The sequence below is a fragment of the Dasypus novemcinctus genome, chromosome 6 (genome assembly GCF_030445035.2).
Source record: "Dasypus novemcinctus isolate mDasNov1 chromosome 6, mDasNov1.1.hap2, whole genome shotgun sequence".
NCBI classification, from domain to species: domain Eukaryota; kingdom Metazoa; phylum Chordata; class Mammalia; order Cingulata; family Dasypodidae; genus Dasypus; species Dasypus novemcinctus.
The window spans coordinates 35154474-35178570 of NC_080678.1; the positions used below are offsets into that span (position 1 = coordinate 35154474).

Here is a 24097-nt window from a genome sequence, read left to right on the forward strand (position 1 = left end):
TGAATACAACAAATTCTCTCTCTCTCTCTCTCTCACGTTCTCCCCTCCTTCCCACCCAGAGAAACATCCAGTCCTCTGAGCACCAACAAGGAACTGCCCATTGGAATGAATAGGGTACTTTGAGGCATCTCCTTGGTAAATGTAATGAGTTTAAATGCTTCTAGTGATTCCAGGGTAATTTATGAGGGATAAAAGAGGCATCAACACTCATTCCTTCCACATGCTTTCTGAGGAACGCAGGCTATCCAAATCACCTATCCAGAGACCTCCTAGAGCTTAAGACTGAACAAGTCATTATTAATTGTTTGCTATAATTTGCATATTTATGATACAATTGAGTGAAATTTTCTTTCATTTTTATATATTTTATGGACCTTTGTGTAAATAATGTTAGGGCTCAACATTATTGAGGCCTAAATAATCTTAGGGCTCAAAGCATAATTTTTCAGAGCTTCAGCTGTCGGAGTGATGGACCCGAAGGGTATCGGGAATGAAAGACAAAGAGAGATTGGGATCAGGGGTTCTGAGAGCATTGATTTCTCAAGCTCATCAGACAAGTTTATTAATATCAAGGGCTTCTTTATATACCCCAAGCAACCGTGAGAACCAGCAACTATTCTAGCTAACTATTCCCATAACTTCATTAATGAAAACACAGTGCACAGTGGATAAGAGAGTAACTAAAGCCTAAGATGTTCTATTATGTTATTGAAACAAGTATACTCATAAATCTTGTTGCCCAGGTTACTTGAGATATCAAGTCTGGGTACTGCTGGAATGTCGTGTTTCACAGAGAGCCACCTGCACGTACATCTCCAGGGACAGCATGACCCAGCGGTCAGAAAGTAACTTGCTACCATGGAAACAACATGCCTTTGTTTCCCACATTTCCCCCTTTTTGTTTTAGTCAGGGTGACTGTGCCTGCCTTAGGTTGCCCTCCTCTGAGAGTCTTACCCGTCATTGACTACCAGCCAAGCGCTCTGACCATGGGGAATTATATCAGGGTTTTAGCAAGTACCAAATTATTAGCTTGTCCCATCGCGTCGACATGGTGCAGTCTTTGGCATATTTCTCATCCCAGACAAGCAACCACAATAAGCAACAAGATTAATACACAAAGTCCTATTCCTAATGCTGATAAAAAATGCTGAGACTTCCACCAATCTACTGTTAAACTTATTAATATGAGAAATTAAATCATTAAAGATATCCTTATCTTCAGCTACATAAATCTGATTATGAGACATTTCTAATATCTTTTTCTGTAATTCTTCTATTTCTAATGACATATTACCTTTATGACCTATTAAATGATTTTTAATCTTTTCCTAATCAAATACAGAATTATTATAAGCAAGTGGAGTAATACAAAAGTTACTTTCATTCCAATCACATTTCAATCCCCTTAAGTTTAAATTATACAATTGATCTCCAATATGCAAAACAGCTGATTCTAAATTATTAACTCTACTGTTTAATTCTCCATCAATATGTTCTTGACTATGCCATAAGTCACTAGCATTCTTATGCCATTCATGCATGTATTGTTGAGTCTGCACCATCTCATGCAAGGCCATGATAGCTATAGTGGCAGCTGCAATGACACCAATCAGTCCTAAGATGCCAACTATTATAGTCCCACAAATCGCTTCAAGCGCTTCAGGATTTCTCGAGCCATATGGAACAGCAGTTGACTCTCAGGTGACGATTGCCAAATTCGGTTCAGTCGCACTGGAATCCACACTCCCCGCTGCCTTCGAGCCATTGTGATGAAGTCTCCATTCTGTAAAATGTTCTCAGATAAATAAGTATGCAAGGCCCCACTTTTATAAAATAGAGCATTCTCAGTTATAGTTAATTTTCCAACCACAAACACATAAGCATCTTTTACACATGCCTGAAGATGATGAATTTGATTTAAATGCAGATATGCAGATATTACTATTATTCCCAATCCATTCTATAGTAGGAGCTATTTCTAGAAAAACTTTCCATAAGTTCTTTTGAATATGTATAGATGTAACATCACACCATGGAGTAGGTATCCATTTTCCTATATATTTCCAATCACTATTATTTTTAGTAAAGATTAATTTTTTCATCATGGTTTAAGGATTCATGAAATGGATATTGCATATTACTAATTTGCTGTCCTTTACTATTTAGACCATACCAAATAAGTCTGTCATTATATGGAGAGGGACTCCCCATTGGGGCACTCTCCCACACTATTCCATAGGAATCATTAAAAACGACAGATCCTCTTCCCATATAGCACTCTTGCCATCCTTCTTTATCCCTACTTTCTTTTTGCGGACAATCATAAGAAGGATTTTTGGTCATGAATAATTTGGAAGAGTGAAATAAAGTCACAATAAACTGAGTATTATTATTTTTGAAGATAGTTATGGCCCGATTTTTAACATACATACAGGAAGGATGGTTACCAATGCATAAAGGTCGATAATCAAATGGTAATACCAGATTATAGATTCTTTGTCCTTCCTCATAGGGTTTAATTGGCAATCAATCATCAATTGGTCCAGGGAATATATGGGTTTTATTCAGATATATATGAAAGAATGGATCTTTCCAGGTTAACACTTTAAGTAATGGGGGGTTAGGTATATAGGCCCAATAAGTGTAATTACCAGCAGCTTCTTCATTACTTATGATCACCATCATCAGAAGTTGCAGGAGACCCCATCTCTTCATTCCAGGGTTTAATCCTCTTTGCAGGTAGCCAAATTTGTTCTCCATTTTCTGAAATGATAAGAGCATAGCCTCACCCCCTTACTTTAGTCCTGCCTTTTTTCCATTCATTGCTTAAAATATCTTTCCAGAATATTGGTTGATCTTCATTTCCTGCGTCCACTGTAGATGTCTGACATTTTCCAAAGTGACATACCGCAGGTGTCAATGAATTATAAACATTAAGAAAATTTAAATAGAGCCTTTGCCAATTGATCTTTTGGTGTTATAATACCATCATCTCCCCCTTTTTGTTTTAAAAGCATAGTTTTTAGAGTATGATGGCTGTGTTCAACTATGGCTTGACCTGTAGGATTATAAGGAATGCTGGTAACATGTTCAATACCATATTTTAAACAGAAAGATTCAAAGGATTTACTAATGTAAGAAGGTCCGTTATCAGTTTTAATTTTCAGAGGGCATCCCATTACAGTAAAAGCAGACTAGAGTTGTGAGCGAACATGATGAAAACGTTCACCACTTTGTGCAGTAGCCCACAAAAAATGAGAGCAAGTATTAATGCAAACATGGACATATTGTAGTTTACCAAATGATGGTATGTGAGTAACATCCATCTGCCACAGCTGATTAGGAGCCAGGCCTCTGGGATTAGTCCCAGCCTGAAAAGACACTGTAGTTAAGGGTCCACAGGTGGGACAGGTACAACTAATTTCTTGAGCTTGATGTTTTGTTAATTGAGGAACTTTATGTTTAAGTCCCTTGATATTAATATGAGTTAATGTATGATATTTATTGGCATCCTGCAAACATCCTACTAATAAATCAGCCCTTGCATTTTGTGTAGCCAAAGGACCAGGAAGGGAAGAATGAGATCGACTATGAGTAATATACATATGGGCTGACTTCTTTGCCAAATGAGAGCTTGAAGGCCGGCAAAAAGTTGAGATAATTCATTAGTAATAAAAATATGAGCTGTTTCAATATGAGCTACAGTTAAACACACATATTCAGAATCAGAGACAATATTTAAGGGCTCTTGAAATGTTTGTAAAACCTTAATGATGGCTGAAAGCTCTGTGCGTTGAGCAGACGAATAAGGAGTTTGTCAAACCTGTTCTTTTTGAGAAGTAACGTATGCTACTTTTTTATTACTATTACTATCAGTAAATACTGTACAATGGTTGGGCTATGCACATAGCCCTGAAAAGCACTGCAAAAGTTTACTGTTGGGTTTTTTACAGATAGAGGAATGCAGCTGGCTTGATTTGTTTAAGAAGACACTAAAGAAAGTTTTAGCAAGTTTTAAAACAAAGTGATAGCAACACAGCTGGACATTAACTTCTTGCAATAAACTAGCAGTGTCTGGGATAGCTGCATACTACAGTGTTGTTACTTTAATCTATGATAAGAGGTTGTTTCTGTGACACACACTTTTTTATAATTATTAAAACCATAATTAACCACATTGTACTTTTCTTTTTAATATTATGCTGAAATATTGGTAACTTTATACATTTTTAATCATTTATATAAAACTTTTACTCATACAACTTTAATTAACAGAGGGTTAAAGGAAAGGAAAAATTTGTTAATTTTATAACACTTTAAAACACCTTTTATTCAACTTATAACATATTAAATGAACTTAATTATTACTTTAATTTTTCTTTCAAGGTAAAAGAACAAATCTCTTATAATTAGTTTGGAATAAAAGGCTACTTTTCAGGGTTTAATTTTGAGGAAACAGGTTTGAATGTTATGTTCTTTTAATAGAGATAAAACTTTTCCTTCTTGGAACACCGAGGAAATTATGAGGTTAAAGGCCAAGAATTTATTTTGATAAAACAGACTTTCTTTATATATAGATTATTCAGGGAAACGGACTTTGGCCCAGTGGTTAGGGCGTCCGTCTACCGCGGTTCAAACCCCGGGCCTCCTTCACCCGTGTGGAGCTGGCCATGTGCAGCGCTGATGCGCGCAAGGAGTGCCGTGCCACGCAAGGGTGTCCCCCGCGTGGGGGAGCCCCACGCGCAAGGAGTGCGCCCGTGAGGAAAGCTGCCCAGCGTGAAAAGAAAGTGCAGCCTGCCCAGGAATGGCGCCGCCCACACTTCCCGTGCCGCTGACAACAATAGAAGCGGACAAAGAAACAAGACGCAGCAAAAAGACACCAAGAACAGACAACCAGGGGAGGGGGGGGAAATTAAATAAATAAATAAATCTTTAAAAAAAAAAAAAAAAGATTATTCAGGATAAAAGCTTCTACCAAAACAGATTAATGACTTGAGAGGTTTTGAGAAAGAACAAAATTTTAAGTTTGCATTAGTATACTATTTGATACTAAACCTTTTAAATTTTTATAGATAGATCCATTAAATTTTATTTAACTTTAATCATAAAAATTTCTTTTCCATGAACCTTCTACACTTTCAGTATTCACCTAGGTTTTGTTCCATATTTTATTCTTTCTTAATAACCAATTATTTTATCTTAGGACAAAATCATTTCCTGTTTCTTTAATAATAAAAACACATTCTATATATCTTACATACTAACTTACCAGGCAAACTTCTTACAACATATAATACCATCAACACTAAAGAAGCTTGTTAAAATAATAAACTTTTCTTCACTTTAAAGACTCAGCAGCATGCAATATTAGAAACAGTCCCCTAGAAGCAAGTTGTCGGGGGAGGCTGGCTGCCGATGAATTTTCCCATTATAAATTACCTTTTATTATTATTATTATTAATTCAGGTTTGTTTAATAATGACTTTTTGGAATTAGCCATTTAAACACTTTAATTTAAACAATGCTTCATAAGACTTTTTATAATTATTTATAACCATATAGACTATAATTATATTATTTTAAGACAAATTTTACTTTTACAGAACACATTTCTTTACTTAAAGTTACCACAATACTTTCTACAACTTGCCACATGCATTTAAGTTCCAAGAGTTTATGAAAATTAGCCATCCTACTTTAGGACAAAACATACCTTTTTGCAAAAATGTATTAAATTTCAGTTAGCATTCTCACAAACTTTTAACCTTTTTAATATTCATTTAAGTTTTACATCCTTCATATTATCCTGTGAAGAAAAATTAAGTTATTCATTTCAATCTAGGCAAGAACAACTTTTTATAAAAAGACTTATAGTAATTTTGTTAATCAAGACTCACAATTTTTATCATTGTAGAGATCTTATTAACATTTAGACTTATGTATTAATATAAGCGCTTATTTAATTTTTGGCCATTTGAATAGAGCTCTTCTATAAATTTTTATTAATTTATATTACCATCTGGAGGTATCAAAATATACACTGACATTGAACGAACAGACAAACACAGAACAATCACAACACAGTAACAGAAACATACAGTTTACAATTAACTCATAATTCTTACTTTCTTGGTATACCTGCTTTTAAGTTCTTATTAAGATTTCTTCTGGAATCCATGTTGCCTGTAACATGCAAGCTTGTACTCGGAAACATTTTTATTAGTTATCAGCAATCAGTTAAGATAACTTGAGCAGCATAAATGTAGTTAAACTCTAATTTAGCAGTTTAGACCATTAACACAAATTTTTGGATTATTATTCTGTAAGACTATACTGAGACTTGAAGTTCAAGAGTAAACTACTGATCTAAAACTGAAAATTCCTTTTTAAACCTTGATAAAAATTTTGTACTAATTTTATTATCTTGGTTAAATAAGCCCAATTAGAATTAGCATGGAAATAAAACAGAGCACCAATGTTGCCATGTTTTTCTCTTTTTTCAGTGGCTTAACTCTATTAACCCCCACTAGCCCACAGCTACATTGTCATGTAGACAGCAGGGGGTTTGCTGAGTTGCTGCCAGAACAGTTTCCTTATCTTAGTTAACACTTTAACAGAGAGTTTTCTTACAAGCCTGATTTCACTAACAAGGACTTTGTTTAGTATTTTTGCCCATTTTAAATCTTTCAATAGTTTAAAAGGTATTGGTTCAGGATGAAACTCAACACCCCCTTGCAAATTATTTGTGTCTGGTGGTATCGCATGTAATGTTAAGGGGAAAGCAGATAATAATTGTTTAACATAAGGCAAAGCATCGGCAACATCTGAAAACATTTCTAATTTAGTCTTAGTAACAGAAAGCAATTCAGTAGGTGCAGAGGATTGTACTGGATACACAGAAGATATTTCATTAAGACACTTCACTGAGCTTTTATTGATAAAAGGGTTAATATCAGGATGAGGGGAAAAAACATGATGGTTCCCCATTCACCTCAACCTCCTGTTTTTGTTCCAATTTACTTCCTTTCATTTTAAATTTACTTATGGGCTTAGAAAATATAGTATTTTCATCTTTCTCTCCTTCTTCAGACTGTAAAGGATCTAAGGAGGCAGCAATTTGCTGGCACAAAGCCCACACAGATAAAGGAATGGACTCCCCTCTTTGATATACTCTTCCTAAAGCTTTCATTACACATTTCCACTGTTTCAAATTTAAAACATTACGCCCCTGAGGCTGAAACCAGTAACAATGTTTCTGAACTAAGGCAAAAAGCTCAAGTAAATCAGCCTTTTTTACTGAAACTCCGACAGTATTTAAAAGAGATTTTAGTACATGTGAATATTCTTCCATCCGTCCTGGTTGATTACCCATACCCTGATGCTAGCGGAAAACAGGATTAATTAAAATTCTTACCACTGTGTGGTCAGACTCGAGTCACCTTTTGATGGACGCCTCAACCTTTCTGGAAGGTTTTCAGTTCCGCGTTCCCAATACTGTTGTGGAAGAATCTCTGCTGCAGTCACTACTTCGGGCCCCACGGTGGGCGCCAAATGTCGGAGTGACGGACCCGAAGGTTATTGGGAATGAAAGACAAAGAGAGATTGGGATCAGGGGTTCTGAGAGCATTGATTTCTCAAGCTCATCAGACAAGTTTATTAATATCAAGGGCTTCTTTATATACCCCAAGCAACCGTGAGAACCAGCAACTATTCTAGCTAACTATTCCCATAACTTCATTAATGAAAACACAGTGCACAGTGGATAAGAGAGTAACTAAAGCCTAAGATGTTCTATTATGTTATTGAAACAAGTATACTCATAAATCTTGTTGCCCAGGTTACTTGAGATATCAAGTCTGGGTACTGCTGGAATGTTGTGTTTCACACAACATCTCCAGGGACAGCATGACCCAGCAGTCAGAAAGTAACTTGCTACCATGGAAACAACATGCCTTTGTTTCCCACATTCAGCTATTGTGCATGTTTATACCTTTAAAAATATTTTTTACAATCTATTGCTGGTCACAAGCTTGGCTGTTTTTTGACTGATGTGCTCATGGATGATCATGCTGGTATTTTATGTTCATTGACATTCTGAGGATTAGTGGCTATACTATATAGGGTATTCAGTATCTTTAATATCACCTCTGATAAATGTATAATATATTTGCTTTAAAATTCTTGATCCATCACCAATTTCAAATAAAATTGTTCCTATGGGAAAACACAACCAATTTTTTATTATGTATTGGTCTATGACATGCTGTCTATGAAGTCATCATGGTAAAAATGGCCATGTCTGTGTAAATGATCAGTAGAGAAAACCTGTGTGTGTCTTATCCACCTCAAGATAAATATGTGTTCAGAAACATGCTTTATATATCATGCATTTCATCTTAAACATATACTGAAAACATTTAAATGCTAAAGCATAAGAAGTAATAGAAAAATGAAGGGGAAAGAGTTCTTTATACTACTTTAAAATTTCTATTATTAATGACAATTAAAATTTCTATTATTAATGACATTGCTGTAAAATATTAAATATCAAGAAATGCCTACATGGTGTGGTTATTCAAACAGGCTCCATCTTGCTTAGTAAACAGTCAAAGTAGTCCCAAGGATTATTATGATCCTGCAAACTTTGCTGGTCCTTCACTTTTTCCAGAATAAAGTATTTAACATCATTCAGGCTTTTAGAGAATGCTTTGTGCTTCCTAGGAAGATGCTTTGTAAGTGTCAGCCAGAGATTGTAGAACCAACTGAAAAATAACAAAAAACAGCAAAAAGGCAGTTTGTGAAGACACCAGAGTTTTGGAAGGGAGCATCTAATGCTCTGTGTTGGAAGCATCCTTTCCTCCAGCTTCCAAGCAGAAGAGAAGGGAGCATGCCAATCACCTCCAGGACAGCAGTCCCTTCCTGTCTCGTTGTTCATCCTACCTTTAGCCAAGCCCAGAGTCATAGAGGAGGAAAATGTGTTCAGGGACCTTAAAACAAACATAGACCACTGGGAATATTCTGTCTTTTTCTGTGTGTATAAACCTGCAGGGGGGAAGCAGAGGTTAACCTTCCATAGATGATGGGTTAAGAGACATTACACTCATTCATTCAACATGCATGGAGGGAAGGTGACACTTTGCTCATAGAGTGGGTCACGGGAGCTCATAGTCTTTTACCCTAAAGACTAGCAGTAATTGGATCAATAAGATCAAACATGGATGCAGATACAGCCTTGGACTTAACTGGTTCCACGGAGAGCTTATTTGCTTAAAATTTTAATTTAACAAACTCATCAGGGAGAGGAATGTCTCATTCTTGTAATGGAAATGCTCATTGAAAAGGATGGAGCAGATTACATTGCAGGGAGCACAGGAAAAGATGAAGGTGGGGTCAAAGAGCTGAGGTGATAGGAGAAAAAGAACAACTAGAATTTTAATCATCCTGATTTAGGATTTCAAGAACTGGGCTTCTCTCCTGCTCAAATTATTACACATAGTTTATTTCCCTCTAAATGTCTCCAAATTAGGAAGTGAGCATCTTGTAATAATACTAATACTATATGCTATATAGTATAATACTATACTAATAATATATGCTATAGCATTACAGAAATACCATAATACTAATAATAGCAACAAATAACACTATGGAGCATGTACTACATCCTGGGTACTATGTAAATGTTTTATGTACTATATTTTTAATCTTTATTCTGGGGTTTGATTTTTAGCCCTGTTTTTTCAGACAAGGAAAATACGTGTTAAAGAAGTTAAGTAACTTGTCCAAATGTACACACCTATTTAAGTGCTGAAGTTGGGAAATGAACCCAGATAAAACAATTCTGGTCTCTTAACTAATAGCTTTGGAGGTGGTTTTCTTTCACCCCTTTCCTCCGAGCTAACTCTCTGTTTAATAGAGCAGGTCCTGGGCTATGGAGTGACTCCCAAAGAAGCTTGGACTGTGGGTGGTGTGTGGGAAGTCCCCTCGTCCCCAAAGGGATGGTCAGTGAAATTCACCCTCTGTTTTTCTGAGCTCTCCACCAGGCATCGGGCTTCCATCTTGACTCCTTCCTTAATGCTTCTCTTCCTTATCCTCAGGGGCATAAGGGAGAATCGTCACATTTGCTTCTCTCCATTACTGAAAAGGATTCCTAGGAAAAGAAGCCGAGAGCAGGAAGGTACTTTGGGTCATAGACTGGACTTGCTGTAAGGCTGATCTCTTGTGTCTCACCTGAATTGTTTACAGGGGCCTTACCAGGGATTAAGCAGCTGGCAATCTAAAGGCACAAGAGTTCTGTGGTTTTGGTGAAATGTTTGTCAGTTTGTCCTAAAGGAATTAAAACCTCATCCTTGGTCAGCAGGGGGTAGGGATGGTAGAACTGGACAGGTGGAATCATTGGAAGGTGGAAAGTATTTCCAAGGACAGAGATCTCTTCATCTGGTTTTGTTAAAAACAGTCAAAAAATGGCTCGTGATCTCATAAAGCCCTTTCCTGGGTCTCTTTTTTTTTTTTTTTTTTACACATCTCTCTCCAACTTGTTCTTAGCTCTACATGTGATTTTCTCTACTAGAGGAACAGCAACTTCAAAGCAGCTCAATCTGGGTTTTTTGTTTCTACTAGCCTCAGAAGGTACTCCACCTGTTAACCTGCTCTGCCTGAGAAATGAAGGGGTAAAGGAATGCAGTATGCTCCACACCATACTTTTTTCCTTCTTCCTCTGTAAAAATCCAGTTGTGTATTTTGAATTTCCTACTGCTCCCAAATCCAAATCTCAGGGGCATCTTCATTTATCTCCCTGCACTTTACCCTACACCTCTCATTCCTTTTTTTTTTTTTTTTAAGATTTATTTATTTACTTCTCCTCCCTCCCTCCATTGTCTGCTTTCTGTGTCCATTCACTGTGTGTTCTTCTGTGTTTGCTTGTATTCTCATTAGGCAGCTCTGGGAACCGATCCTGGGAACTTCCAGAGTGGAAAAGAGGCGATCATTCTCTTGTGCCACCTCAGCTCCCTGGGTTTTTGCTAAGTCTCTTATTGTCTCTCCTCTGTGTTTCTTTTTGTTGCGTCATCTTGCTGCATCAACTCTTCACGTTGGCTGGCACTCCTGTGCAGGATGGAACTCCTGCGCGGGCCGGTACCCCACATGGGCTGGCACCCCACATGGGCTGACCCTCTGCATGGGCCAGCTTGCTGTGAGGAACAACTTGCCTTCACCAGGAGGCCCTGGGTATCGAACCCTGGACCTCCTATATGGTAGATGGGGGCCCAATTGCTTGAACCACATCTGCTTCCCCACATCTCATTTCTAAGCCCTGTTGATTCCATCTCTAAAATGTCTTTCTCAGCTGTTCTTTCTTGTCGTTTCCTACCATACCACCATACATCTGGCTCTAACAGTTTTGTTTTTTAAAAATATTTATCTATTTATTTCTCTCCCCTCCACCCCCCCCCAGTTGTCCGCTCTCTGTGTCCATTTGCTGTATGTTCTTCTGTGACTGCTTCTATCCTTATCAGTGGCACCAGGAATCTGTGTTTCTTTTTGTTGCATCATCTTGTGCCAGCTCTCCATGTCTGTTGTGCCATTCCTGGGCAGGATGCACTTTCTTTAGTGCTGGGCGGCTCTCCTTATGGGGCACACTCCTTGTGCGTGGGGCTCCCCTATGCGGGGACACCCCTGCATGGCAGGGCAACTCCTTGTGCGCATCAGCGCTGTGTATGGGCCAGCTCCACATGGGTCAAGAAGGCCCGGGGTTTGAACCATGGACCTCCCATGTGGTAGATGGATGCCCTAACCACTGGGCCAAGTCTACTTCCCTGCTCTATTTTTTATACTTTCTTAAGATGGAAACTAAGGTTATTAATTTGGTAACTCCTATTATAAGCATTTAATGCTAGTAAGTCCTTTCTAAGAACTACGTTAACCACATCCCACAAATTTTGATAGGTTTTATTTTCATTTTCATTTAGTTCAAATTATTTTTTATATCTCTTGAGGCTACCTCCTAGACCCATGCATTATTTAGAAGTGTGCTATTAAATCTCCAAATATTTTGAGATTTTCCAGCTTTCTTTCTGTTGTTTCTAGCTTAATTCCATTATTGTCTGATAGCATATTTTGTATGAGTTCTATTCTTTTAAATTTGTTAAGATGTGTTTTGTGGCCCAGGTTGTAGTCTATCTTGGTGAATGTTCCATGTGAGCTTGAGAAGAATATATATTCTGCTGTTTTGGGATGGAGCATTCTATAAATGTCAATTAGATCCAGGTGATTGATGTTGCTGTTCAGTTCAACTATAACTTCACTGATTTTCTGACTGCTGGATCTGTCAATTATGGATAGGACAGTGTTAAAGTCTCCAACTATAATAGTGCATTTGTCTATTTCTCTTTGCAGTTCTATCAGTTTTTGCCTTATGTAATTTGATCCCTGTTGCTAAGTGCATACTCATTGTCACCTTACTGGAGAACTGACCCCTTTTTCATCATGTTATATTCCTCTTATCTCTAACTTCCCTTGCTCTGAAGTCTACTCTGTCTAAAAGTAATATAACTACTCCAGCTTTTAAAAAAATTAGCATTAGAAGAATATATATTTCTTGATCCCTTTACTTTTTGTCTATCTGTGACCTTATATTTAAAGTGGGTTTCTTGCAAACAACACATAGTTGGTCTTGTATTTTGTTTGCTTTTATCTACTCTAACAATCTCTGTCTTTTAACTGGTGTATTTAGACCACCCACATTTATTGATATAGTTGGATTAATATCTTCCATGTTTGTAACAGTTTTCTATTTGTTGTTCTTGTTCTTTGTTTCAATTTATATATTCCTAACTTTTTTTTTGGTCTCTCTGTTGTTGTTGTTTGTTTGTTTGTTTTTTAAGGAGGTACCAGGGATTGAACCCAGGACCTCGTACATGAGAAGCTCAACCACTGAGCTATATCCACTCTCCAGTGAGATTTGGTTTTTCATTTGTTTGTTTATTTTGTTTTCAGGAGGTATTAGGGATCAAACCAGGGACCTTGTAGATGCGAAGCAGGCTTCTCTTCTCTGGTTTTAATTGAATACTTTATACAATTCCATTTTCTCTTCTCTTTTAGCATATCAATTCTATTTCTTTAAACAAAAATTTAGTGGTTGCAAAAATGCATTTACAAATAATCTACGACCACTTTCAACTAATACTATATGAGTTAGTGCAGGTACCTCATAACAGAGTATCCCCAATTCCTCCCTCTCATCCTTTATAACTTAGTTGTCATTTATTTTACTTACCCATATGCCATAATCACCCAATGTATTGTTGCTATTATCACTTTGAACAGGTAAGTTTGAACAGTTATCTATTAGATCAATTACAAAAAAAAAAAGAGTTAATCTTACCCTTGTTATTTCTTCTCTGACAGTTTTCCTTTCTTTAGGTAGATCTGAGTTTCTGACCTATAGCATGATCCTTCTCTCTGAAGAACTTCTTTTAACATTTCTTGCAAGACAATTCTTTCAGTTTTTGTTTGTCTGAGAAAGTTTTTATTTTTCCTTTACTTTTTTTAAAAAAGATTTATTTATTTATTTCTCTCCCCTTTCCGCCCCCACCCCACACCCCATGTGTCTCTGTGTCTGTTTGCTGCATCTTCTTTTGTCTGCTTCTGTTGTTGTCAGCGGTACAGGAATCTGTGTTTCTTTTTGTTGCGTCATCTTGTTGTGTCAGCTCTCCGTGTGTGCGTCACCATTCCTGGGCAGGCTGCACTTTCTTTCGTGCTGGGCATCTCTCCTTATGGGATGCACTCCTTGCACTGGGGCTCCCCTACGCAGTCAGACACCCCTGCGTGGCAGGGCACTCCTTGCGCACATCAGCGCTGTGCATGAGCCAGCTCCACACGGGTCAAGGAGGCCCGGGGTTTGAACCACAGACCTCCCATGTGGTACACGGATGCCCTAACCACTGGGCCAAGTCCGCCGCCTCTCCTTTACTTTTGAAGGATAATTTTTCTGGATACAGATTTCTAGATTGGTGCTTTTTTACTTTCAACACTTTAAATATTTCACTCCACTCTCTTCTTGTTTGTGTGGTTTTTGAATAGAGGTCCTTGTTCCTCTAGAGGTAATGTGCTTTTTCTCTCACGTCTTCCAAGATTTTCTCTGTCTTTATTTTTCTGCAGCTGAATATGATACACCTAGGTGTAGATTTTTTGGAATTTATCCTGCTTAAGGTCTTATGAGCTTCCTGAATCTGTGGGTTTTGTGTCTGTCATTAACTTTGGAAAATCCTCAGCCATTATTACTTCAAATATTTGTTTTACTCTTTTCTCTTTTTCTTTTTCTTCTGGTATTCCCATTAAACTAATGTCACTCCACTTTTGTAATTGTCCCTCAGTTCTTGGATATTCTGCTCTTTTTTTTTCACTCTTTTTTTCTCTTTGCATTTCACTTTGAGAAGTTTCTATTGGCACATCTTCAATCTCATTGATTCTTTTCTCCTTTAAAATAATTTCCATTATTTTAGATTCCTGGGTAATTCCAAAATCTATGTCATATCTGATTCTGATACTTGCTTTGTCTCTTCTGAATATATATACATACATACATACATACATACATACATACATATACACACACACACATACATATATATATATTTTAGGAGGTACTGGGACTTGAAGCCAGGACCTCATACATGCAAAGCTGGCACATAACCACTGAGCTACATCTGCTCCCCAATGAGAGTTTGTTTTTGTTTTTGTTTTTTTCCATTTGTTTGTTAGTTTTACTTTTAGGAGGTACCAGAGATCGAAACCAGGACCTCACATATGGGAAGCAGGCACTCAACCACGTGAACTACATCTGACCCCCTTTTCAGATAATGTTTATTCTTGCCTTTTACCATGTTTTGGTAATTTTTTGTTGAAAGAGAACATGATGTATTGAGTAATAGGAACTGAGGTAATTAAACTTCTAGTGTGAACTTTTATGTCAAGTTGGCTAGAAGCTCAGCTGTTTGCTGTAGCTATGGGTACCAGAGGTTTCCAAGTCCTTGTTTGTGGTTTTTTCCCCTCTCTTTCTGTTGTCTTTGGGTTTTCCTAAGAACTCCTTCTTAAATGGAGTTTGCATGTTGAAGCTCTCTTGGTTTAATCCACCGTTATTTTACTGGGTTCTTATTGATGTGGGAAGGTATTGGGGATGGAGGTGTTATTTTATCTTATGATTAAACCTAAGTTTTTTTGTGGGCCTGAGTCCCTGTGCCCACTAAACATTTTGAAGTGTTTCTTAGTCTATTCTCTTTTATGTGAGTCAGGAAGGGTAAAGGAGGCTGGAGTTGTCTAACTGAACTTCTCCCAGGTCAGATAAGGCTCTGACAAAGCAGTTTCCCTTAGAGAGCTTTGAATGGAAAATCTCTAGGCATATTTCAAAATGGTTACTTCCCCCTCCTTGCTCAAGCTTCTGCCTACCTTTCTTAGAACATTCACTCTCTAGATGCTCTCACTTGGGATGTTCATTCCTGAATTCCAGGCATTCAGCTACGAGAAGCCCAAGCCACATGGAGAGGCTATATGTGGATGCCCCAGTTGACAGTCCCAGCTGAACTCAGTCTTTGGGTCATCCAAGCCCAGAAGCCAGGCTTGTGAGTGAAGAAGCCTCCAGATGATTCCAGACCTCAGTCATTGACTCATCCTCAACTGTTCAATTTTGGGGGAGAAATCCTATGTCTGCCAAGACCTCAGACATTGTGGATCAGAGGAAAGCCACTCCCACTATACCCTGTTCAAATTCCTGACTCATGGAATTCATGAGTATAATAAATATGTGGTTGTATTACATCATCTGAGTTTGGGAAGGTCTGTTATGCAACAATAGATAACTGGAATACTCTTCTGTGTTTCATTTTTTATTTTGTTCAGAATTTATACTTGTTATATAAATAAATATAAATATATATATTAACCTTATTTACTTCTGTCTCCCCCACCTGCATCCCTGCAGTCAGTCCTGGAGTATACCCCATGTTTGGGGCAGGGGGAGGGCTATTGAACTGCATAGTGTGTTGTTCATATTTATGTAAACTAGATACTGCAACAGATCTGAAAATTTACAATTTAATAGATATTACTAGGTTACTTTCCAAAAATGTTATATAGCATTTGCACTCCTTGAGTAAGGAAGGAGTGACTATTTATTCATACCTTTAAGAACACTGTAAGTTATATTATTTTCCGGCATTTTATCGAATGAACAATGGCATCTAACACTGGTGTGTGGATTTAATGAATAGAATAAAGGGTTTGATCTATTGCAATCTGCCAATAAGATAAGTGTTTAAAAATGAAGAAACAAAATAGTGAGCTAATAGTTAACAGGAAATGTTTCAACAACTCGATTAGTTAGTCATACACTGCAGGAGTCTGCAGCACTATATTACAGTTGCTCAAAGATATCAGAAAGCTATTTAGTATATCAGCAGATAATTTCATTTAGGAAGGCAAACTGAAATATCAATGAATGTTTCTTCTCTCTTTATTTTCCAGAATAATAGAGAGTTTGGTGAAGGAGGAACTGAATAATCTGCTCCCATCACGTGTAAAGAATTTTAGAAATCAATTTTTCAGAGTTGCAAAAGCTGGATGTTTTAGACCAATAATTCCCTCCTTTTCCAGCTCAATCCAATCCAGTAGCCTCTATTTCCAGTTAAAAATTAATTTAGAAGGTCACACACAGCATATAATTAACTTGCTTAGGAAAAAAGAGAGATAGTAGAGGGAAGGCTTGATTGCTTCTTTTTTTTTTTTTCAGATTTATTTCATTATCTCTCCCACCCCCTCATTGTTTGCACTTGCTGTGTCTGTTCATCTGTGTTTCTTTAAGAGACACTGGGAACCATATCCTGGATCTCCAATGCAGGAGGAAGGTGCCTAAGCACTTAAGCCACCTCCATTCCTTGCTTTGTTTTGTCTCTCATTATATTTTTCCTCTTGGGTCTCTTGTTGCATCATCTTGTTGTGTCAGCACTTGTGCCCATCATGCCAGCTCACTGTCCTGCTCGTCCTCTTTAAGAGACACTGGGAACTTCTGCTCCCTGCCTTGTTGTGTCTCTCATTATGTTTTTCTTCTTGTGTCTCTTGTTGGGTCAGCTTGTTGTGTCAGCTTGCCACACCTCCCCATTGTGCCAGCTCGCTGTCTTCTTTAGGAGGCACCAGGAACCAAACCATGGACCTCCCATATGGTAGGTGGGAGCCCAATCCCTTGAGCCGTAGCTGCTTCCCCTACTTCTTTTTTTCCCATCTTCTCCGCCCCATCCGCCCCCCCGACCCTGCTGTTTTTGCTGTGTTCATTCACTTTGTGATCTTCTGTATCTATTTCTTTTTCTGTCTTCTCTTCTCATCTTTAGCCTCTAGGATTCACCAGGATTCAATCCTGGGGACCTTTGACGTGGAGAGATTCCCTATTAATTGCACCACCTCAATTCCTGTGCTTCATCTTGACTCTCCCCTTTGTCTCTCTTGTTGTTGTGTCATCATCCTGCTGTGTGATTCATTTACATGGGCACTTGGCTGGCTATACAAGCACTTGCCTTGCCACAAGGGCACTGGATCGCCACGTGGGCACTCAGCTTACTGCATGAGCTATCGCCTTACCACGCAGGCACTCAGCTTCCCACACGGGCAATTAGCTTGTATGCAGGCATGCTCTCTCTTCTTTTCCATCAGGAGGCCCCAGGGATCAAACCCAGGTCCTCCCATATGGTAGGCAGAGGCCTTATCATTTGAACCACATCTGCTTCCCCTGCTGCTTCTTTAGTTAAACAAATGCAGGCTGACTTTATAGGACAGAGGGGAAAAATAATTTTCGTTTTAGCCCTTGGTGTACACTGTACTATAAAGATGCTTGAGAAGAATTAAGTTCCATTTTCTCTGGGATTTGCAATTTTATTGTTTCTAAGTGGTTTCTAAGTGAAAGTCTAAGGACAGAATTTTAGGCTGCCCTAAAATTTTTTTATTGTGTAATGTTTTATATATAAAGGTATGTTTGTAATGCATCTAAGTTTAGAAACATAATAAAATGAACTATCTGAAACTACCATCCAACCGAAGAATTTTTAGAACATGACTGGTACCATTGTACCCCCTATGGATTACCCCCTGATCATCCCCCCACAACCCCAACACTGCAACCAACTAGACTTTAACTAAAAACAGTCATTTCTATATCTAGTAATTTGATTTTTGTTGCTGCCACTGTGCCCCTTGCAACCTTTGTGCCATGTGAAACTACAACCCAAAAGTGTCTTCCCCTGCTCTGTAAACCATTAGGCCTCTGGATAGCAACTCTCATTTCAAAGGTTCTTAGTTTCTTTATCTCAATTATGTGTGCAGAATTATCTTATAAGGAATTTGGAGTCTGTTTTTGATAGTCATCTCAATGTAGCTGATGGGGTATCTGACCAGCTGCCTTGTGCAGAACAGATACTCATTAAATTAATCAAAATGTTTTGTAAAATATTTGGGCACCAAAAAAAAAAACTGACCTGTATTTTGATTTGAAACATACTATATCCTTTCTGGGTATACTCAATAATTGGTAGATGTCCTCTGCCAAGGAATTCACCACCCTGATCAATTAGAGCTTCCTTCACTGCTTCATATCCATGTAAGACCATGGTGAGCCTGGGTCTAAGATGCAGGGCTATACTCTTTAGCCAGCTGAGAAGAGATTCAAGCAGCTGTATAGATGCTATTATAAAATCTGTAAGTTTTGGAGACTTGGGTAGAAATTAAATAATAATTTTACATGTAGCTTAGACTTTCCTCCATCATAATTTTTAATCTGACATATAATCATGGATTCATTCTTCCCTTTATATTTGCAATCTTTCAACAAATATTTACTATGCACCTGTGATGGTTAATTTCATGTGTCAACTTGGCTAGGTTATATATAGTGCCTAGCTGTCAGGTCAAACACTAATCTAGGTGTGAAGGTATTTTGTGGATGTGATTAACCACTACAATCAGTTGATTTTAAGCAAAGGATGTTATCCTTGATAATGTAGATAGGCTTCATGAAATCAGTTGAAGACCTTAAGGAAAAAATCTGAGGTTTCTGGGAGAAGAAGAAACTGCCTCAAGACTGTAATATCAACTCTTGCCTGAGTTTCCAGCCTGCTGGCCTGCCTTACAGATTTTGGACTTGCCAGCCCCCATAATCATGTGAGCCAATTCCTTAAAATACACACACACACACATCCTAATGATTCTGTTTCTCTGGAGATCCTGATGGATACAGATTTTGGTACTGAGAGTGGTTCTAGAGGAACAAAAACTTAAGGATGAGTTTTCTGAGTTGGTTCTGTTTTCTGGAGTTGGTTCTCTAATCTGATTAAATTTATAGGCTCTAATGACTCTTTTGCTAGTGATAAAAAGGGTACCTATAGTCCATGGTGTGATGCAGCAATAGAGGTACACAAATATATTGATTGAATACTCTTAATCAAATACTTTTTATAAAAGGCAAGATTCTGGGCCATGTATTTGATACCCGGGAACATTTTTGTAAAAATAATGAGTATAATGAGATTCGTTGATGGTTCCTAATTGAGCTGGAGAAAGTAGAGAAAGAAAAGGATGAGTTTAGGGCTTCAAATTCTTAGTTCAAGCACCATATAAATGACCTGAAGCTTCCTATGCCTACCTTCAAATAAACCTTTATCCCCAGTAGTTTCAGAGCTGAGATTTCTGAAAACCAAAACCAGAGTCTCATCCTGCAAGTGGCTGACTTACAACACTAATTGAATTCCCAGCCTCATACAATGTCTTTTTATGAAGTTTGACAGTGTCATTGATTGGGAATGAAACTGAAATAAATGAATGAAATTAAAATAAATGAAAATTGAAATGGGGACATTTGGTAAGAATCTATGAAGCTGGGGATATTGAATTGCTAAATTCTTCTGGGTGTTTGCCAGTAGAACTAGACATTCCACCTCTGTCTGAGGGGGTTAATTCTGCTTTGCTTGAGGAATCTGTAATGGCCTCCTTTGAGTGACTGCTCTGCAAGACACTGCTGCTTTTACTCAGGACATACACCACCACTATTTTTGTTTCTAGGGCTATAACTAGACTCAAATCCCAGTAGATCCTAAAAGGTGATGGTACAAAGGCTGACCCATGGGAGGTGAAAGGCACTCTCAAAGAACTGCATGATTTTTTCAATTTAAAGGCAGAAGTCTGGGGAATGGTAAAATACACATAGCTTTAACATTTTAAACATTTTTTTAGTGTAAAATTCAGTGACATTAAGCACATTCACAATAGTGTGTAACCATCAGCACTATTTCCACAGCATTTTCAAGAGAAACTCCATACCCAGTAAGCAGTAACTCCCCATTCCCTCTTCCCCCCAGCCCCTGGTAACCTCTAGTCGATTTTCTGTTTTGAAGAATTAGCCTATTCTAGATATCTCATATAAATATTATCATACAGTATTTGTCCTTTTGAGCAGCATAATGTTTTCAAAGTTCATCCATGTTGTAGTATCTATCAGAATTCATTCTTTTTTATGGCTGAATAATATTCCATTGCATGTATATAACACATTTTATTTATCCGTTGTAACTTGGGTTGCTTCCTTTTGGCTATTGTGGATAATGCTGCTATGAATATTGGTTGTACAAGTATCTGTTTGAGTCCCTGTTTTCAATTATTTGAGGTATATACCTAGGAGTGACATTGCTGGGTCAAATAATAATTCTATATTTAACTTTTTGAAGAATTGCCAAACTGTTTTCTCTAACAACTGTCCCATTTTAATCTCCCACCAGGAATGCACAAATGCTCCAATTTCTCCATATCCTTGACAATACTTGATGTTTTCTATTTTTTATTTTTTATTTTTTATTTTTTTTAGATTTATTTTTATTTATTTAATTCCCCTCCCCTCCCCCGGTTGTCTGTTTTCTGTGTCTTTTTGCTGCGTCTTGTTTCTTTGTCCGCTTCTGTTGTCATCAGCGGCACAGGAAGTGTGGGTGGCGCCATTCCTCCACAGGCTGCTCCTTCCTTCGCGCTGGGCGGCTCTCCTTACGGGGCGCACTCCTTGCGCGTGGGGCTCCCTACGCGGGGGACACCCCTGCGTGGCACGGCACTCCTTGCGCGCATCAGCACTGCGCATGGGCCAGCTCCACACGGGTCAAGGAGGCCCGGGGTTTGAACCGCGGACCTCCCATGTGGTAGACGGACGCCCTAACCACTGGGCCAAAGTCCGTTTCCCTCTATTTTTTAATATACTAGCCATCCTAATGGGTATGAAGTGGTATCTCATTGTAATTTTTTAATTAAAAAATAGGCAACTTTTTTTCTTTTCTCTTTTTCAGGCACTTAACCACTGAGCCACATCCACTCCCCAATGAGAGCAGGCCCTTCTTGTTTGTTTTTGTCCTCAGGAAATACCCAGAATTGAACTCAGGACCTCGCACATGGGAAGCAGACTCTCACTTGAGCTATATCCACTCTCCCAAAATAAGGAAATATTTTAATGAAGAAAAAAAAAATTGTTGAAGGAAGGAGAAAATTTTCCAAACAGTAACCAGTACTTTCTTCACAACTTGTACAATTAGTGAAAATACATCATTAAATAAAAACTCCTGTGATATATACAAAATAAAGGTAAGAGGGAAAAACTTCTAATGTGTAAGGGATTTTCATTATCACTCTTCCAATCTTCTGGATACATCAGTTTACATAGCAACTAAAAATGTGATTCTAGTCAACTACACAATAATGTCTTTACGTCGTGATATAATTCAAACTAATGTTGAAAGCTTATCAGTTAAGTCACCAATAGTATAAACAAGAAGTTGAATGTCTGCTTTTTCCTTCATTTGGTGATCATTATGTTTTTGGACTCCACATCTGTGCTGACTACTCAGTCAGCAATCTGTATAGACGTATGCTGTATTTGTCAGCCAAAAGGGGTGCTGATACAAAGTACCAGAAGTATGTTGGCTATAATTTTATAAAGGGTATTTATTTGGGATAGAGGCTTACAGTCACAAGGCCCTAAAAGTTCAGCTCAAGGTACCATAAGAGGTACTTTCTCACCAAATGTCTGTTGCCACCTGTTGAAGCAAGACGGCTACTAATATCTGCGAGGGTTCAGCCTTACTCTTTCCTCTGAAGGCTCCATGGTCCCTGATTCTTCTGATCTCAGCTGGAGGCCAGCATAGGGCTTGTCTCTCTTCCTGGGGCTCATTTCTTTCTGAGTTCAGTTGCTGTGCTCTCTTCACAAGAGCAGGCAAATGGATCATTCCTCTTCCTGGATCTTTGTTGTGTCTATGGAGCTGTCTCTCTTCCTCTGTGTATCTTCTCTGTTTATCTACTACTTCTGTGTCCTTGATTGTGCATCCATTTATATAGACCACCAAGAGGGCGGGGACACAACCCTACACCCCCAAATGATATAGTCGAATCAAGGCCCTAATATTTTTTTTCCCCTCCCCTTCCCCTCCTCCCACCCTGCTGTTTTTGCTTTCTGTGTTGTCTTCTCTTCTCATCTCATTTCTCTCTCTTCTAGAATTTACCTGGATTCGATCCTGGAGACCTCTGATGTGGAGAGAGGTTCCCTGTAAACTGCGCCACCTCAGTTCCTGGTTTCTGCTGCGCTGCACCTTGACTCTCCCCTTGTCTCTCTTTTGATGTGTCATCATCTTGCAGCATGGCTCACTTGTGTGGGGCACTGGCTTACCACGCAGGTACCTGCGCAGGCACTGGCTTGCCGCACAGGCATAATTTCTCTTCTTCTTTTTCACCAGGAGGCCAGAGATCGAACCCAGGTCCTCCAATATGGTAGGCAGAAGCTCTACCACTTGAGCCACATTCACGTCCTTCAAGGCCCTAATCATCACATAATTTAACCAAAGGCATCTCAGCTGAATCTAATACAATCAAAAGGTATCATGCCCAGAAGAACAGACCAGTTTACAAACATAATCAAATATCTTCTTTTTGGATCCATAAATAATATCAAACTGTCACATATGCCAAGGGACAACGTCATCCTTCATGTCATGGAGCAATCTTACCGAGCAGTTCACAGGAATACAGCTATGTAACATGCAGTGGTGTTCAGCTTCTTTAAGGAAACTGTGCTGGATATGTTAAGCTCCTTCCTCAATGTATTTTTATGGCACCACCCACTTGCATTTCATCTCTATTTCCATTTTTACCTCAATAGAAAGCTCATTAAAATGTGTCACTAGATCATCTGCAGTTGTACCTATACCAACAAGAGCAACAAGCTTTTCTGGCTGTGCAATTACAGCATGAAGCATAAATAATCTACCCAAGCTAGATTCAACTAATATCTGACTTGGCATTACAGCTAAGTCATCAATTATAGAAAGAGCATCTTTTCCCCATTTGCTGACTGCACATTCTTTTAAGTTAACATTTGAACTTCGAACTCCTGAGTAATCAAACCTTATGAAAGCACGACCTAGAGAATTGCAAAATTCATAAATTGCCAAGGCTTTATATCACTCATATTAGAGAGATAGCTAGGGATGAAGAAGACTCCTAGACTTTTGCCTTTTAGATTCTTATAAGCCAGGTTTGGAAGGTCTCCTTGACTAAGGAAATAGAGTGATGTTTTTTGTCTGTGAGCTGGATGCTACCAAGGCTTGTGTGCAAGTAGCACACTAAGGCCACAGTGGGGACTGAAGGAAATGGCTTCCCAGCCCCAGCTCTGCCAAGGTGCCTGTATTAGTCAGCCAAAGCAATTCTGATGCAAGGTACTAGAAATCTGTTGGTTTTTATAAAGGATATTTATTTGAGGTAAAAGCTTACAGCTACAAGGTCCTGAAGAGTCCAACACAAGGCTGCTCTCTCACCAAAGTCAGTTGCCACATGTTGAAGCAAGATGGCAGGCGATCTCTGCCTGGTCTCTCCTTCCTTCTTCCTCTTAAGGCTCTGTAGGCTCAAGTCCTTCTGAACTTAGCATAGGGCTCATCTCTTAGAGCTTCCTATATCAGTCTGGCATAGGGCTCGTTTCTTTCCAGCTGCTCAGCTGCTCAGCTGCAAACTATCAGGCAAATGGCTCAGCTCTCTCCGGGACCC

The 24097-nt window shown here is 38.5% G+C and overlaps 1 long non-coding RNA gene and 1 pseudogene across 1 annotated transcript; both read right to left on the minus strand.

Annotated features, from left to right (window-relative positions):
- Positions 1 to 514: 514 nt before the first annotated feature.
- On the minus strand, positions 515 to 8763 carry LOC101437402 (uncharacterized). The gene is made up of 3 exons (XR_009186095.1): positions 8564 to 8763; positions 2653 to 7527; positions 515 to 1784 (listed from the first exon to the last, which is right to left on the minus strand). It is a non-coding gene; the product is annotated as an uncharacterized lncRNA (long non-coding RNA).
- Positions 8764 to 21786: 13023 nt separating this feature from the next.
- Positions 21787 to 23889, minus strand: LOC101436980 (palmitoyl-protein thioesterase ABHD10, mitochondrial pseudogene; annotated as a pseudogene).
- Positions 23890 to 24097: the final 208 nt, after the last annotated feature.